Here is a 19,961-nt window from a genome sequence, read left to right on the forward strand (position 1 = left end):
AGGATTTTAGGTCTATTAAAATCTGCGATATCTGATCTATTTTTATTTGCTAGCTTTACGCTGTGCTTTCTGTGTAGCCAGGGTGTCAAAATACCTTGGCTAAATTGGCAGTGGGTGGAATCACACAGACATTCCGGACACGGAAAACATATCAAAGTAGAGTATTTTCTTGTAAAACATTCTTCAGTATTTTTTTACAATTGAGTTTTAATACCCTTTCCAAAGCACAGTTTAAAATTCATGGGATGCATATCCAGAACTTTGCAACCAGATATAAATTGTTTGATCATTTATATTTGCCACATTCCAGAGCTAAAATTCTGGTATACTAATAGTTCAAAAATGGGGATCTAATGAATATTTATAATCTTACTGCACTGTCGTGGAGATCCCGGAGGGTGAGGCTCCCTTGGTGGGAAACTGTCGAGAGTTGATGTAAGAAACTTTTCTCAGTCACGGCGTTCAGATCCTCCAGATCCTCTCCCTCCATCACCACCAGAACTGAGGCGGGATTCAGATGGAAACTAAGAAAATGGTGAGATATTATACGATCAAAGTGTCTATGACAGTGAGCCAACATGCAAAATTTAAAAAGAAAGAGTAACAGGAATTGTAAAAATTACACAAAAAATAAGGGGGTAAAAATGCAATTTCTACACTACAAAACATGCAAGTGCCACTGAATAAAATGAATATTTTAGCAGTAAGATTACCAATATATTTTATTTACCAAATATAATTTTTATGTAAACTTTTTTGTAATTTTAACCAAGTGGTTAAACTAAAAACCACTTGGTTAAATTTTTTTTTAATAAAAGTTTTATTTTATTTTTCTCAGTATTTTTCATCATTTTATTATTAAAGTTATATAACATATTATCAGTGTCAGTTATCATTAAATGTACTGTATTTAAATAAGGTTGTTCTGTAAACATGTATACATTTTTACTGTTTCTTCCTGTTGCGTAATGTAAATACGCTATTAAACTAGTTCTTTTTAATGAATGAATCGAACAAATTAGTATGCAAACGTTTTTTTAAATTATTTTACCGTCAACCAATCCTGTGGCATTTCAGAAATGAATTATGTAATATAACTGACTGTTTTATTGCGCGTTAACGGGTATTTGCAGATAATCAATGCTGAAAATGTTACGATAAAAGCGCGCTTCTCGATTCTAATTTAAATTCCAAATCCTGCTACAGCAAGAACGGCGTTATTTAAACGTGTCACGAGTTTAGCTCTGAACGAGGCACAATCTTTTGCTTTTGAGCGATCGGACCACCTGAGCAGAAGGAACACCTGTCTTCTGTCTCTCACCAACGCTCTGACTCCGTCTATAAAACCTGCTTTCATTTGATCCTCAAATCTTCCCTAGAAGCTTCTCCATACAATAGAATCAGAACGGAGGAAAGCAAAGCAGAAAATGGGAAATGTGCGGCGCAGGAATATCTCTCCTCAAGTCTCTCGTCTCCGGCTTTTCTTCTCACCTTTTCCTCATTCTCTTTCAGCAAAATAGCAGCGTTTAGACTCACTTTCTGTGAGGTTTTATTCCGCAGGCGAACTCACTTTCAGGACTAATGCAATGCGACTTGCAGTGTAACGTTTTTCAGAGCATTTTAATCAAACACAACTGACCTTAGCAGAGAGAAGGCTGTAGCTCGTTCATTCAGGTTGTGATTTAGATTTTTGTACAGCGTTTTTGTAAAGTTAGGCGGATATGTCGTGCTGTGACCTTTATCCTCTGTCCGAGGTTTTCCAGTGAGGTGATGTCCAGTCCTTCTTTGCAGGCCTGTAGGCAGGAGAGATGATCTTCCTGGCTTTCCATCTTTCCTCGCCATTACCGTGAGAGTCAGACAAACTGCCTCTGAAATATAAATAAACTTTGCTTAGAGACTTCCTGCACCTGCACACAAACCTGCGTGACGGGATACTGATTCCTAACACATCGCAAGCTTCCGTTATTTCACTTTATTAAGTCCATTTGTAATATTTTCTTTTACACTTAAATACAGTCATAATTTAGCTTTTCTTGCTAAAATGGGTTCTTACCACACACTGCAATATTAAAGCGATAATAAAAAATGTATAATGTTGCAAAAGATTTGTATTTCAAATAAATGTACTTATTTAGAATTTTTATTCATCAACAAAGTAATAAATATTCAAATTAAAGAGGTTTTGTTTTAGAATAAACCCCAGTCTCAATAAATTAGAATGTCATGGAAGGTTCTTTTATTTCAGTAATTGAACTCAAATTTATAAAACCAATAAAAAAGTGAATTTAGTGAATTGCTGGCCTTCTGGAAAGTGTGCTTTTTTACTGCACATACTTTCGATACTTGGTAGGGTCTCCTTTTTGCTTTGTAATTAGTACCTCCGACTGTTAGTGTTTTGGCGTACGTTGACAAATTCTGCTGGAAAATAAAATCAGCATCAGCAGAGGAAGCTTACAGAGCTCCAGAATAGAAAACAAGTGCAGTGACATGGTTTTCAAAAAACACAATGGACCATCACCAGCGGATAAGATTGCGCCCCAAATCATCTGAGACTGGAAACTTAACACTGGTCTTCAAGTTCCTGATGGCTCTTGAGCGCTTATGGCCCCAACCTCAGTCCATTCCTTGTGAAGTTCCCTCAAATTCTTCAATCGGTTTTGCTTCACCATCCCACAAAATAAGCTGTGTTTCTACTCAGTTGGTGCATCTTTTTCCTTCCCACTCAACTGTATGTTAACATGCTAGCGGATACATCGCGCTCTGTGAACAGCCAGCTTCTTTGGCATTGAATGTTGGCTTGCCCTCCTTCAGCGAAGTGCGTCAATGGAAGTGGTCTTCTGGAGAACTGTCAGATCAGAAGTCTTCCCTATGATCGTGTAGCCTACTGAACCAAACCGAGAGACCATTTAAAGACTTTTGCAGGTGTTTTGAGATGATTAGCTCACTGACATACCATCATATCCATTTTTTTAAAAAGTGAATTGGTGTTTTTACTACATTTGAGCCAAAATCATTTGCAATAAAAAAATCCCAGATACTTAAAATAATTAAGTCTGTCTGCATTAAATCATAGAAGTTTCACATTTTAGTTGAATTACTGAAATAAATTAACTTTTCCATGACAAAATGTTTTTCCAAAATGTTTTTATTTATTAATTGGTTGAAATAATATTATAATAATAATATTATGTAGTAATATATGTTTCTTGGGCTGCAAATCAGCATATTAGAATGATTTCTGAACGTAATGATGCTGTAATTTCAGCTTTGAGCACAGCAATAAATTAGATTTTAACGTGTTTAAATATAAAACATTTTAAATTGTAAGTATATTTCACCAGTGTCACTGTTTTAATGTATTGTTGATGAACTAAATACAGCCTTAGTGATTGAAGAGAGACTTTCAAGTCATCAAAGTCTAAAAATCAGTCACAAACACTTTTGGATGTAATTAGACTATGGTTGTGATGTCATTAGTGTGGTGGTCTCTGATTGGCCCATTTTCCATGGGCCTGCCTAGTTTCCATAAATGGTTATGGTAGGGGAGGGAGGTTTTGAATGTTTAAGTAGACCTATATTACATATTATAACATGAGTTATTACTATAATTATAGCAGTTTTATTTGTAATGGAGCAATTATTGTATTATGTTTCATAAGGCATTTCTGAATGGAATGTCTTGGAGGCTGTTCTGAAAGTACCGTCAAACAAAAAAGCCAGTTACTGACACAGCCACGGTTACACATCACACGTTATTCAGCGTACATGAATATTAAATTTCAGCCGGTTGAGCCAGAGGTCTTCAGAAGCGACACTGAAAGCGAAGCAATCATCTGATTTAACTTAATAGTGACCAGTCAGAGATAATGAAGCGATTACACCTGCCATCTATCAGCTCTGTATGAGAACGAGTCTGTGTTTAATGAAGCTACTCCAGTGTGTTTGTGATCAGGTATCTGTGAGCCTGTGGGTGATATGGCACTGGATGTGTTTCTGACTGCTCCTGTGTGCGCGTGTGTGTGTGTGTGTGTGTGTGTGTTGCGGCTATAGGTTAGGGAGTTCAAGGTATCACAACAATCGATTGACAGTTTGGCCTGGTCAGGACTCTCAAACAAATGGATCAATTTCTCGATAGAATATGAAAATGGAGGCATTCTGAACAAGACTTGTGACCCGACTCGTTTGATACATTTTTCTGACGGAACTTGCTTACCTTCTCTTCTTCTTCTCTTACTGGAATGCAGTGCGTTTGCCTTTTTATTTTGTCCAGATCAAAACAATTTTCTACCTGATAAACTGATAAAATAACAGCATGTAAATAAATACAGAATTTTCAGAATCTCTTTTAATGCAAAAGCGTGATAAAAGCTGTATTATTTTTGTATTATTCATATACTTTTTATATTATTCATTCATATTTGAATGTATATATATATATATATATCTTATACTATATATTTAAAAATATAAATACACATTTATTACTACTATTATTTTGATTATTTTTAATAAATAATAAAAACAATATTTACAATTATTTCAAAAATTCAAATATTTTTGTATTATTTTAGTCATTTTAGTACTTAAGCATTAGCATATTTTATTTTAGTTTATTTGCAGAAAGGTAACATTAATCTTTTGTTTATTTTTGATAATTGTCTATTTTTGGCTAATATTTATATTTGGTTTTTATTCTGCTTTATTTCAGTTAACAAAAAGATAATTGAGTTCACAGTAACACTGGATTCAAAACTAACAGTTAAAGTAATTAAAACCATTAAACAGTTTATTTGCTTGCAATAAAACTAAGCAAAATACATAAGATATATCATGCTACTAGATATATCAAGTATATACAATATATTATAAAACGAATAAGAAACCATATATACAAAAAATAAAAACTTGATGTAAAAATAACAACTAATAGTATCTCAATAGCTTCCCAATACAATGCTAACTCTTTGAAAGTAATGATAATGATTACAGTGTTGTTAAAATATTGTTTATCATGCTATATCTTCTCACGGTCATTGCATATGAAATAAGCATCACTTCCCGGAGATAAGCTTGAATCATGAGAAATCATTAAACTATTCCAGGCTCCACAAATCCCCGCCAAATGTCAAGCGCTCATTATATTTTCCCTCATAAAATGATCTTTTTATTATCCATCTCTCACTCTATGTATTGCTTTCATTTGTGAAACAAAGAAGCTCAGCCCAGCGCAAGGAACACCTGAACGAGGTGTATTTCCCAGAACCCGTTGGCCAACTGTGAGCATAAGTCCCATTTAACTCTCAGAACTTGGAGATGGTAGTGGCTTTTTAGGAAGCCGCAGTAGATGAAGAGGAATCAGCTCATTTGCTGCGCTTGAGCAAAGGAAAAGAAAAGTTAAACCTGGCGATTACAGAAAGAGCAGATGATGTATTTACTAAAGGATTATTTGTTGTTCATGCTGGGTTTCAAGTCACTTGCACACTGACACACCCACTGCGCGCTAGCCACGCCCACAGACACACCCACTTCCTCTCACCTTGCCAGCAGGCTCCTCGGTGAGCTGCCGTCGATCTGAGACGAGTGGATGAGCCAATCGTCCGTCACCGGAGAAATCACTGGGTCATAAGATGCGCCCGTCCACATACAGAAGACACCACTGGGAAATCAAAACGCTGATGGCTATTAATAATGCCACTCCTTATCACAGATCTGGAAAGAAGAGAGACAACTACAATATTTCTGCTTTCTTTTATGTCGGCTGTTTCTTTTTCATTTTGCTTTATTTTAGTATCATTTGAAGTATCATTTGCCTCTCATCTTTAGTTTTCTTTCATTGTAATCATCATTATTATTAATAAAGGTTTTATTTTATTTATTATTTTTATATTATTATATTATATTATATATAATTTATTATAATTTATATTTTATATAATATATATAATTTATAATTATACTTTTTAAATATATGCTAGAGTGTTTAGGCCGCATGTACATACAGGTAAACATAATATTTAAAGTGGTTTTCAGGTTTCAATAATTTACTCATTGAATAATTTTTCTTATTATTAATTAATTTCATTTTGGTTAAGGTCAAAAGTAATGTAAAAGTAATCCAAAGTAATTAGTCATTTTGCAATCAGTACAGATAACAATATTTTAGTTTTTTTTTTTAATTTCCTGTGTAGTTTTAATTAGTTTATGCAACTAATTTATCAGAGAGTAAATAATGGGAAATATCTAAAAAGTTATATTAAGCAATTATAGTATGCTTTTGTCAAGCTTTATTAATTTTAATTTATGTAGATTTCATTAAATTAAACTCAATTTATATTTGAGATTAATCAATTTTTAATACGCATAATATGTATGTTTTTTTTCAGCATTACTTCAGTTAAAGAAAAATAGGTTACAGAGATTTCAAGTGAAACTAACTATGATCACTTTAGAGAACTTCGTTTCAGCAAACAGACAGGCAGACAGAGTTTAAATGTAAATTTGCGTGTGTTTGTTGCTGAGAAATCTCTGTCTGTGTTTGGCCCGTTTGGACCGCTGCCAGTCAAGCCTTTTTGGCAACAGAGACGCTTTCTGCTCGCTCTGTCACACCTGATGTGTGTTTGTGTGTCTGGCAGGCTGGTCTAGGTCAGCTGAGAGTCTAGATGGGAACTGATTGTTACACCCTCAGACCGAACCATCGGAGCATTTCTCATCTTCACTACATCTTTCCTCCTGCACCTGAAATCTCACTATCAGTCTCACTTCTTCTCACTGTCACACTCTCTCCTACCAAAGTGAGGCTCCCCTCCACTTTGTCTCCTCCCTTTTTTTTTTCCCACAGTATTGTACAATTTCCCAAAATATCTATGTGTACTTTCATTTTCAGGTGAGAGAGACAGGACATATATATAACACAATGTAAAGAGAGGAATAAATGTGTCTAGGTCTTTTTTTTCTTATTTATTTATTAATTATATATATATATATATATATATATATATATATATATATATATATATATATATATATATATATATATATAAATATATATATATATAATATCTAAATAATGTTTTATTTTTATTTATTATTATTATTATTATTATTTATTATTACTATACTTATTTATTTAATTAAAAGTATGGCCCAAATATTTTTAGTATATATATTTACCTTTTTCTCTCTCTTTATAGAAACTTTTTCAAAACCATTAAATACATATCCAACCCCAACTCTCTTAGCAAAATCTGTTTGGATGTTTTTCATAGCTTTTGTTTCTAATTTTGCCCACGGTTTTATATAATGTTTTAGCCCGATAAGATGATAAAATGGATGGAAAGCAGCCATATATTAAGTTTGTAAATGTAAATAGAAATTCAACAAATAAATATGATCTTAAATGATACCAAATTTGATCATTATATATCATTATATAAATATATAGCTAATATAGTAATAATATGTAAATAAATTATAACAGCTGTAATAATGAAGAAAAAAAAAATATGAAATGTGTTCTTGACAGACACTGGGAAGATTCAGCCCAGAGTGAGGTATTATTTTCTGTATTTTTTTTTAATGTGATTCCCCTTCTTTCTGTGCACACAGAGTCATCTCTCTGTATATTCTTTATTGTAGACAAATTGATTTCTTTTTTCTGTTTAAATTTCACTTTTATACTCTATTAGTGTATTCATCTCGTATTCCATTTCAGTTTTCAGCCTCTCTTCTCTGCCTCCTGTTTCTACTCTCTGTCTCTGGGCAGGCATTGATTTTCTGCAGAGGTGTATGTGTCGTGTGTGTGTGTATTGTGTGAATCACCCGAGGAATGGCTAGGATAACAGACGCGGGTTCATACAATCTTGTGGATCTAGATTTAGTCGTATAACAGCGGTTATTTTACATCTGTGCACACACATGACTGTGATTTTCACTTTTAAGAGCGTGCAGAAAGCAGGTACGCTCCTAGAATTCGTGCATTTTCAGGCGCGCTCTTAGTGCACCATCCTGGAGCGCACACTGTCTTACTGTGATGTTTCTCTGCCTTGTGTTCAGTAAAATGCACAGAGCTGAATCGATAGAGGTGGTAAAAGACTTATAGCTGCACTAAGCCAAAGTCCACCATGATGGCAAGTGCAATTTATCAAAGACAGAGAAAGCGAGAGAGGTAGAGGCAAACCATTGTTTCAATTGCTCAGATGCTGCAGAAAGTACACAGGCACTTTAACACTTACTGCTGTGCTATTGTGTCTCTACGCATCGTTCAGGATCCCGCCTGTTGTCTTTTTTTCATCAATTTTGCAGCTATTTAGACAACTGTCCATTACCTGTTTTCCGGCCCTTGAAAGTGCAGATTTCAACAGTTTTTTCTCTCAAATCTGAGCCTTCAGACATTACAAAGCACACCTCGAACACTTAATAGGGACACTTAACCTGTTCAATATCAAAAATATCATTATCAACAATAAATATTTACTTCTTATTTATCTGAAGTGCTAACTTCATTCTCATCAATATTCTGTTTGTAATGCTTTCTACACGGTATCTCGTGATTTATCAGAAAGTTGCATTCAAATCTGAAATTTATTTTAAAGATCACTGGTGCACAGTGAAAATGACTCCTAAATCACTAACGTTTACTTACAACAAAACAAACAAAAACTAAAATTATTTTGATAATTATTATGATTTATATATGCCTTTGGAGGATTTTCTAGAATTTAATGCAAAAAAAAAATAATAATAAAAAAAAAAAAATATCTATATATCTATATCTATATATATATATATATATATATATATATATATATATATACTAGAGAGAGAGAAGAGAGAGAGATATATAGAGATATATATATATATATATATACAGATATAGAGAGAGAGAGAGAGAGAGAGATATACAGATACACACACACACACACATAATATAAATTCACTCACTTTAAACAATCTATGTGATATTATATTAACTTTAAATAAATAAATAAAACTCATTAACTTAATAACGCAGCCTGTAAATCAGTTTCAAGACAGAGTGTGAGGACAAATATGCATCGATAAGATCATATTTATATGAATGCAGTGGAAATGTTTCTGCCTACATAAATACTTTTCTTTTATTTTGTAACAAATACTTAAAGCAAGCGGATGACAAACCGACATTGGCGAAGCGCGGTGAAACACTGGAATCTGCATTTATATTGTTGAGCCAACACTCAGCACTCGTCCAAGTAAAAACTTCACATTTGCATTAATATTCATACTTTAATATCCATTTTCATAATGGAAACCACAACACCATCCACTCACTAATTAAATTAAACTCAGATTTAACAAAAAAAAAAAAAAGCTAATTTAATTAGTTCTCTTTACTCTGCCAGCCTTTAGGAAACGTATAAAAAAGAGATCGCTCGTGTTCTTTGAAGTTTCTGAGATGTGCAAAGACCAAATGTTTCTCCTCAGACCCAGTGAACCCTCAACCCATTATATTTTATGTAACGTTTGACATTCATGAAACTACATTGTAAATTCATTTTAAGGTTGGGTGAAGTTCTTCAAGAGCTGGATGCTCACCAGGAAAATTGCCTCTTGATGTACGTCTCTGTCGAGTCTTTAAACAAATGGTTGGCGCTTTCTTAATGCCGATGAGCAATGCAGGTAGCAAACGTACAGTTATGGGGCATGCAAAGATTTTAAAGCTGAACAGGATGAAAATCGATGCAAGCGCATCGCTGTCAAATTGGCACTAAATAAGCCCTTCAGATGATGATGTTAAAAAATGGGAGCTTTTTAGTCAGTTTGTTTGTTTTGGACAGCAGAACTTTGCTCAAATCACCTCTCGCGATCCTGTTGGAGAGATTGCGTTTAAAGCCCCCTGGGTTTTTAATGGTCTTTGCGCTGCGTTAGGTGTGTTTGTTCTGTTCTCTCAGATAATTAAGTCTTCCACGCCGGCGAGGAGGATTCGGCGTTAAACAAACACTCTCTTAATGGCAGCGCCGTTTTCTTTCTCTTTTCTTTATTCCAGGCCTTATCTTCACCCTAAAAAGTGGATATTTGCATAATTATGCGCTTAATGATGGACTTACTCAAGTATTGTTGCGTGTCAGAGATGAAAGGATTCAATTAACCCATGGCGGACCTGTGTATCTAAACACAACACGTTAGAGAGAACATTAATCACTAATTTTAGACGCTAGCTGTTTTTATGCTTAAATGAGAGAAAGTTCTGTGAAGGAAGTTTCTGCTGCCATTAATGTGGAGAAATATAAGAAATATCTGGACTTTAGTTGTTTCACGGTCTGGTTATCTGTCTATTTATCCGTCATCCATGAGGATAGGATTTGATTTTGGCGCTGGAGACCATAAAGATATTTAATTGTTTTATAAAAATGACCTCTAGGGACAATTTGGTTGCCTGGATATTGGTTGGGAGATGTCATAGCATCCTATCCAAATTATGCACCCTTCACTATAATAAAGCCATTTATTTCTTAAGGGGTTTTTCTTTATTGCATTTTTTTTTTTTTGATAAACTTACAGCTAAATGATTAGATGTGCTGTGTACTGTTTAATAGGAAAGATTTTAATAGGAAAGGAATCACAGAAAGAATGATCTGTTTGAAAAGATTCTGAACCCACTGCGAACTTTCTATTTAAATCAGACAGATTCGCAAACCATCATTTTGAATCGAGTCATTTGATTCAGACTGGGACTCATCCAGCTTATTAGTATGATTCGAACCCGTCAGAAATGCTCCAATGCGATTTAAAGATTCCCAAACTTGTTGCGAATTTCCCATCGAATCAAAAGATTCATAAACCGCCTCCCATCTTAATCAAAAGATCTCTGTATATGATTTTTAGAATAATTGCATGTTGAAATTTGATAAACGAATGGCTCTTTTTGGTTGGTTTTAAGCTAGAGAAAATAAGTGTATGAAAAAGTATGATATTCTAAATAAAATATGCACAACATCCGGAGACAAATCTACAAACATATTCAGGTGAGGTAACCTGTTAACTTGTCTTTAACTAGTTAAACACCCCCATTAATATAATTAGCTGCACCTCAAAATACACGGAAGCACTGTGCATTATGATGTTTATGAGTTTATAACTTATAACTAGCTTGTAATCTAGCTTATAACTATATCTGAAAATGTTTGACCGCTGTTTTCATCAGGAAACCAGTAGAAAGCACCAGTCAAGAAATGTTAAACGTTCATTTATTGTATTTGACCGCATTAGTCTATATAAAGTGACAGTTAATGTAAAAACTATAACTGGGAGTAGATGAGTAGATGTGTACACAAACTAGATGAACACAAAGCAGCATGCGCTCTTTTTTTGGCATCAGTGGTTCCATAAAGAACCTTGAACATCCATGGAACCTTTCAAATGCATAAAAGGTTCTTAATAGTTCAAAACGAACTTTTAGGAACTCTACTATGAAAGCTTCTTTTGGAAACCAAAAAGCGGTACCCGTGGCATAACAGCAAAAACCGTAACAGTGTAACAGCAGAAAGTTAAAGAGGGTAAACCTGAACTGTGCTCGCATGTTCTTTAAAACACTTCAGCTACCTTGGTATGTTTTTACCCGGCACATGTATTAAATGCGCGTTGAGCTTGCATGAATTCTATAAGTAATTATTAATATTAATACCATTAATGATAATATTAACAGTATAGCCCTATTTCAGATGGCCGAAATGACATCAACAACATGATTACATCCACACACATACATTTTTTTGGGTACAAATTATTGCCTAATTTAATACAAAATTCCGCTGCATGCTTGTAAATCGACATGATCTAAAACATGCGATATGATAATGCGTCGCGTTCCTCCGAAATGAAATTCCTAGTGTGCCGTCTCTCGTCGCACCTGCTCTAATTTCCAGTGGAATTCGGCCGGTCTGATGGAGTCTGTCTGTGTGTAGTCCGTCCTCAGCAGGAAAACCAGCCTGCAGTTATGCACGTACAGAGAGTAATGGTGTCGGTTCATCTCCTAAAGAGAGACGGAGAAAGCGATAGAGGCAGAGAGACAAAGAAGAGCACGGAGAGGTCAGGAGACAGACAGAGAATACAATTACACTCTTGACATACAAGATAATATCGGCAAATTGAACCTGGGAGAAAAGAAAGCGGCACCATTTGGTGTGTGTTTATCTATATAGAGATCCTGACAGGAGAGGATAGTCGATCTAACAGGACTGAAGCAGAGGTCCAATCGTCCAGTGCAAATCAAATTATGATCTTAAGCGCTTCCTCTTCATTCCCGCTGAACTAGCGAGGTTTTTCACTTTACACACTCACGTAAGCTATTTATACTCTTCCGAAACTTCCCGTAAGCGAAGTATCGTAACTTACAATACGTTATAATTTACACTTTATAAATGCATGCATGCGTGTTGCAATGCTTTATATCGTTTTTAATAATTGTAACCAAAGTCTAAAAACATGATATTATTTAAAGGTTTGCTTGTCACGTGTAATGCTAACTTTATGTGTATTACATTGTTATGACAAATGTGTGGGTGGAGACATTGTTTATTATTTCTTTACCTTTTAAATAGTAATATTATTATATTTTCTTAGTACTTTTGCACACTTACGTGAATTGCAAGTGTATTTCCAAAAACATAATAAATAAAAATTATAAATAAATTAGTTGGTTCATGCGATTTTAATAATGTAATTCTAAAAATGTACATATTCTTATTTTATTTGAACAATACTTAAATTATATATGCAATGTATTTAATTATAGTATCGCATTCATTTAATGTTATTATATTATTATTTTAAAATTCATTCTATTTTAGTGTAAGATTTTATGTAATTATGTTATATTTTATTATTTCATTCTTTATGATTATTTTATTTATATATTATATAATTAATAAGTAAATTACTGAGGATCAATTATTGAGTTTACTGGACCTTATTCCTAGGAAATCAGGAGGGGATGAAACCTATGCTGTATAGGAGAAACAACAGAGATCTAGTTTTTAATGGCACGATCTATAAGCTGGTCTTTAAGCAAAGTTTTTCACTCCCATCTCTCTTCTTCTCATTCAGTTCTCCTCTGTCTCACCTGTTTTGTCAGAGTTGCAGAGCAGCGTTTCTTTCTCGGCTCTCTGTCCTGGACTCGGCCCGGTGCTTCATCCACGTGGTTATGGTAAACTGATGGGTTAGATTCTGCAGTACGACCCAGTCACAGGATCTTGGCAGCTTGACGACCATCAAGCGGTATGTGAGGTCACTGTCAGGCGCCGTCCGTCGTCACAAGTCGCCGTCCAATTAAAAACACCGCTGGGGGCCGGCAGAAGATCTGTGCACCCTGACAGTGAGGCTCCTGGTATGTTGCCGCCATGACCAGCGCAGTTTAAAGATTAAATGGTCATTCTGAAGCATGGATCACAGATGTGGAATTTTATATAGACTTTGAATCCATGCGGAGTTTATTTTTATTAATTTGTACAGATTTTCTAATGAATCGGTTATTAAAACTGTGTGTAATGATGTATTGGTGCTTCATACTAATTTTTATGTAATATACACACTTGTGTATACAAAAAAGTATTAGTATTTATATACATTATATATATGTTTATATATATATATATATATATATATATATATATATATATATATATATATATATATATATATAACATTTTTAAATTAAATATTTAACAAAAGAAATTATATAATGTAATGTAATAATCATCATAACTATATAGTTGTAATAACAATATATATATATATATATATATATATATATATATATATATATATATATATATATATATATATATATAAAACTAAAAATAACATACTATCATTTTAAATATTATACAAATTTATATAATGTATATTACATAATGTTTTCTGAAAAATAATTAGAAATTAAGAAATGTATTATATACATTTGCATATTTTTCCAAATATTTTTAGATATATTTTATGTACTATGATATTTTATGTATTTTATCTAAATATATACAATTAATAATGAATTTCATATACACACATATACATGTATAATATTACATAATTGTGCAACATACATTTCATAGAAAGATATATAGAAATGTAGAAATTTCCACATCCAAATTTCCAGAGATTTTAAAATAAATCTTAGGATGACTTCAGGTCGAATTTGGCTTTGTGTGGATCTCATTACCGTATCATTCATTATCACAGCATTAATACGACTCCAGTGCATTAGGATACGCAGAAGGCACGTGTTATATAAAAGGACCGTTTGTCTTCTTGAAGATCTGTGATGATTTTTATTTTATAGCTTCATTTGTATATCTCAAGACAATGCCTCGATATGGTTGAATTACGCTTCTAATGATTCTGAGACACATACCTATTCTAGGACAAAGGGTGGAGGTTTTGTCTCACTAGTTTAGCCCTCAGGCACATTTGGTAATTAAACCGACTCGAGAGAAATGAGGAAGCGTGCAATGGAATAAATAGCAGTTAATCATACCCGCCCAGAGCTTCTGTAAGGAGCGCTCAGAGTAAGACTGTCTGTCACAGCCTCTCCCGGCACCGCTGGTCTCCAGCTCCACCGTGGTCCTGATCCACGACCTAATCGACCCGCACCGTCTCCAGGTGCATCTTGGGAAATAACAGCTTACCGTCCCGGTTCGTAGTCAACCAGCTTGCTCCAGCCTGGAAAGAAAGAAAGTTAGAGTAACGTTTACGATAAGTAGCTTAAATATTAGAAGAAGCGATAATGTCACTGAGCTGGAGAATGAAGATATTGAGGTCACGGTGTTTTCAGACTTTCCACACAATTAACCATCGGTTTTCTCTGGCGGACGTGCATTTTAATACACCTTCTTTTCACAAAAATATTCACAAAAGAAGTTAAAACTGGGAGTTTTAGTTGTTCAAGTAAATATCGTTAGCAAATGGCATGAAAAAATTTTTAAAAGGCAATTGTCTAACAATTTTTGTCTAACAATTCAGACTTTTTCTTAGAAAAGTGACATATAAATAAGCAGATGCTAGTTATAAAGTCAAATTGCAAGTTATAAACGCACAGTTATGAAGAAATATAATCGCGTCATATAAAATCATATCAGTTTTCCCTTTTATAACTCGCAATTGTGGATTTATATATTATAATTCAGAGAAAAATTGCGACTTTATATCACACAGTTGGGTGTCTGCAAAGAGCTTGATTGATCAGACCAATGAGAAGCGCTTATATTATGTGCGCTGTTGCAAAAAGGACATTTCATAAGTTTCACATTGTATTGTTGGCTCGGGAAAATAATGTAATGCCCAGAAACGCCGCAGTATCCCTTCTAGCCTTTTCCACCAATCAGACAGAAGAGAGTGCAGACTTTAACTATATCTTCTGCAGACTTTAAAATTAATATTCATTCATTTTCATTTGATGCTTCGTAAATATGAATAGACGATGAGTTCATGTATTTGAACTGGGTGATCTGAACACAGTGATCTAAACAATGCATTAAACAGCCACACGTATCGTTTCAGTTTGGCTAAAAATGACACAATTTAACAAGCTGAGAGCGACCTTCGTCTTATATGAGTAAGTCAATCTACTGTCTGTTATGGCGGTGTTTTCTTTGCTCTGGCGATGTATATAAAGTCTCAACTTGTGACTTTATCGTTTTGTCGCCGCGGCTAGCGGTAACAGGAGTTTATGTGTTACAGAAAAAAATCACAATGACCTTTTATTGTTGTTTTCAGTATAGGGCTTCTATATAGAACCTGCAGTCTCAGAAAAAAAAGGAAAAATTGTACCTTTAAGGGATATAGCAGCTTAACACTGGCTCAAACTGTCACCTTTGTATCTTCTTTAGCCCTAAATGGAGCATTTAGAGTATTCTTTATAGTACTATTGTTAACCCTTTAAAGAAAAGGTACCATGTTATAAGCTGTTTTACCCCAATGTATAAACATGTACTTTTGATCGGCTCTAGATAAATCATTATAGACCGCTGTATTAGAGTCAGCATGAAGCTGAGTCAATTACTTCCATAATCTGATGTGATACAAGATATTTAAAAGAAAAATGTCATTATTAAGCATCGAAACAACTGCACACAGGTCGGGGCGGAAAGATATCCAACAGATGCTAGATTTGTACCCTTGACAGCTGTTTTGTTACATATTTCAGCATTGCATTGTCACAAAACTCTCACTCATGGTAATAGCCCGGTTGTTAACGGAGTAAAAAAACAAGACGTTCTGTGAAAAAAAATAAATAAAGTCTCGTATAGACCTTTTGGAGTAATTGTATTTAGTTTGCTTAAATATGTAAAAAAGTAAAAGTTTACTCAATTTGTGTTGGGACTACATTAATAATTGGTTGACCCATGAGCTGATTATTAGTTCCTATACTCTCAGAAATAAAGGTACAAAAGCTGTCACTGGGGTAGTGCCTTTACAAAAAGTACACTTTTGTGCCTATTAGGTTAAAATATGCATATTTTAAGTACTAATATGCACCTTTAAGATACCAAAATAGACCTTTTAGGTACAAACATGTACTTTTTGAAAGGAGTACCGCCCCAGTGACTGCTTTTTGTACCTTTATTTCTGAGAGTATAGCATGCTTTGACTGATTGGTAATGTTAAAAGCTCCTGTTTAAAAGGCCAGGATGGACTAGAGTTTTTGTTGTTGAAGTTTTCATGGTTATAATTAGTTGGGTCAGGTTGTAGGATGGTTTAGAAATGATTTTGGTGTTTGTTATGTCATTTAATCAACATAACTGTGCTAATTTCAGCGCAGTAAAATGTCTAAAATAAAAAAAATAAAAAAAAATAAATAAATAAATATATATATATATATATATATATATATATATATATATATATATATATATATATATAAATATAAACTTTTGCCTTATAATCAAAACCTGCGTACTTAAGTTTCGCTTAAACTGTTTTTTACGTTATTTCATTTATGATTTAACTTAACTTTGTATTCTATATAGCGAGAGTAGGTTCACCCTACATAAATATTAAATATAATAATATATTCAGCACAGTGCGTCTGTGGTATTTTTCGGAGTCACAAACATGACAAAGTAGTGAAAAATTACGTAACTACCTGAACAAGGCCATTTGTTTGTCTTTTTGTTTTATTCAGCTCTAATTTATAATATATTTGAGGTTTTTTTACCCAGAGCTCTTTGTGCGTCTGGTGAGACGTTTTCCAGGCTACTTTTGCGGCTGTAATGAATTCTGCAGCCAGTGGTTATTTAACATGAATTTATGGGTGAAAATTAAAGCGGGCGGACAGTATTAAATGGATTGTGTAAACATGCGTTCACGTAGAGACCACACAAATATTAGCTCACACACAAACACACATTTTGAGCTGCCGGGTTTGGGAATTTGGAGCAGAAAATGATTATTTTATGCATGGAGGGAGCCTAAAGGTAACAACAATGTGTGTGTGTGTGTGTGTGTGTGTGTGTGTGTGTGTGGGCGGTGCATGTCCACCCTGCTGAATTATTCACCCTTGCTTATGAGACACAACTTGGAGCTATTTATTTTCTCTCTCCTTCATGCTTTTATGTCAGATGTGAAAAAAAATGGCCTTTACTCAAGTTCATCTCATCATCCAGTGGGCTGGAAAAGAATTAGCCTGAAGCTTCTACCAAGTGTGTGTGTGTGTGTGTGTGTGAGTGTGGTGTGTGTGTGTGTGAGTGTGAGTGTGTGTGTGTGTGAGTGTGAGTGTGTGTGTGTGTGTGTGTGTGAGTGTGTGTGTGAGTGTGTGTGTGTGTGTGTGTGTGTGAGTGTGTGTGTGTGTGTGTGTGTGTGTGTGTGGTGTGTGTGTGAGTGTGTGTGTGTGTGTGTGTGTGTGTGTGGAGTGTGTGTGAGTGTGTGTGAGTGTAGTGTGTGTGTGTGTGACGTGTGTGTGTGTGTGTGTGTGTGTGTGTGAGTGTGTGTGAGTGTGTGTGTGTGTGTGTGTGTGAGTGTGTGTGAGTGTGTGTGAGTGTGTGTGTGTGTGTGTGAGTGTGTGCAGTGTGTGTGTAGTGTTTGTGTGTGTGTGTGTGTGTGTAAAGAGGAACATGTTTGAGTCTCCAAACTCACCTGAGGACAATCACATCAGAAACACATCCAAGAGTGCATTCTGGGAGACACAAACTACTCTAGACCAAAGGTTTACTTGATTTTATCCACTGGGAATTGAGTGGATGGTGAAAAAGGCAGTTGAAGTGAGGAGAAAAAATTTGAGTTATTGACAGGAGAGTTTTAATGAACTTTTTTTTTTTTTTTACCTTTTTGCACTATAAGACCAGAAACAAGCATTAAAGGGACAGTTCTTGAAAAATGAGTTTCATCACCATTTAAAGAGTATTTTTAAAGAATATATATTTTCAAATAGTCAAATTAGGTTTTAAAATTTCGACGGGAAGAAACCGAATCGTACAGATTTGACCTGGAATGACACGAGAGTGTATGTCAATTTTTTTTTTTTTGGATGCACTATCGCTTTAAATAGGTTTGACTGATATAGTCTGAATGTTGACTTGTCTATTTTACAATTCACATTCACAGATGGTTTTTGTTTTGTTTTTACAAGAAACAGAATTGAATTGCGCTTAAACTTGGGTTCTGACCCGAGAACGGGCAGCGTCTGTTCACCGCTGTATCCAGGAAACAACTCTTGTGAGGAGATGTTAAAAATGGGAAAAGAGCTTTTTAACATAATTTTATGCTTTATTTAGCTTTTACTTCTCAACATCGCCCGACTAACTCGTATCAGTGAAGAGACTACTGCAGAGAGATGGAAGCTGCTTAACAAAGAGCAACTTCTGCAGGAGCGAGCAGCGGACAGTTATGCGTTATAATTGAGCAAATACATGCATATGATATTGATAGCAGCTGATTTCTGCAAACTAGGCCAGATTGCTTTTATACCCAAAGCTCGCTGGAGATTGCCTTAAAGACTGAATGTTTCTAAATGAATCAAATGCTAAAAGGAAGCTGAGTTTCTGGCGTCGAAAGTTTTTAAAACACCAAGCTTTGCATGAATAATTGAAGCTGTGGTCAATAAAAAATGTCCTCAAAGAACTGTTTTTAAGGAAATGCACTAACAGGGTCATTAGCAGATAGTGCACTATTACTGCACCAGGCAGGGTTCTGAAATTACGTTCCTCATAAATACATGCGTTAATTTTTGCATGATTTATGTTCATAAAAAATCTATTCATTTTGCATGGTTAACCCTTTTTTAGTGTAAATGAATTATATAAATATATAATTATATATACTAAATATATTTTCAGTTCAATATTCATCATTAAACCTTTTAGGTTTTTCTGCGTAATCCACATATAAAGTGAAAAGATTAGCAATTACTTTAAATACAGTTCACAAAAATAAGGACATTTGTGCTCAAATAAATTTGTGCTAAAATAAAATCATGACCCATAGTCTCCAACTGCGACAAATTAATAAATGAGAAGAATTTTCTTTTCCCGTTTACGTGCATGCACTTCAAAAAAGGCTTTTCTAGTCTTGTTTTCAGCCAAAATACCAATCAAGTAGGATTTAAAAAAAAAATTAAGCACTTTTTGCTGGGAAAAGGGTTATTAATCTTGTTTTCTGTTTTAAATATGATTATTTTGCTTAAACTCACTTCATTTTTACTTTTTCTGAAAACAAGACTATAAGTTTTACTCGTCTGGAAAATCCAGAAATTTCTGGATATTTTGTCTAGAAACGAGATCTAAGCTTAAAAAAGCATTTTTGCGTGTGTGTTTTACTTTGCATTTTTTCTGTCTTTCTGTCATAACAGACCTTTTACACGCAACCAGTTGAACCGCTCTGCTTCAGATCGTCACGTCTTTAGCTTGTAAAACTGATACAGGAGCTTTCAAAGAACCGCGTAATGCATCATGCTGGCTATCATATGAGTGTGTGTGTTAATTCTGATGCAAGCCTCG

At 34.3% G+C, this 19,961-nt stretch overlaps 1 pseudogene; it reads right to left on the minus strand.

The window, feature by feature from the left end:
- Positions 1-11,863: 11,863 nt before the first annotated feature.
- LOC122358703 overlaps positions 11,864-19,961 on the minus strand; it is a 36,897-nt pseudogene continuing 28,799 nt past the window's right edge.

Source organism: Puntigrus tetrazona, chromosome 15, assembly GCF_018831695.1.
Source record: "Puntigrus tetrazona isolate hp1 chromosome 15, ASM1883169v1, whole genome shotgun sequence".
NCBI classification, from domain to species: Eukaryota; Metazoa; Chordata; class Actinopteri; order Cypriniformes; family Cyprinidae; genus Puntigrus; species Puntigrus tetrazona.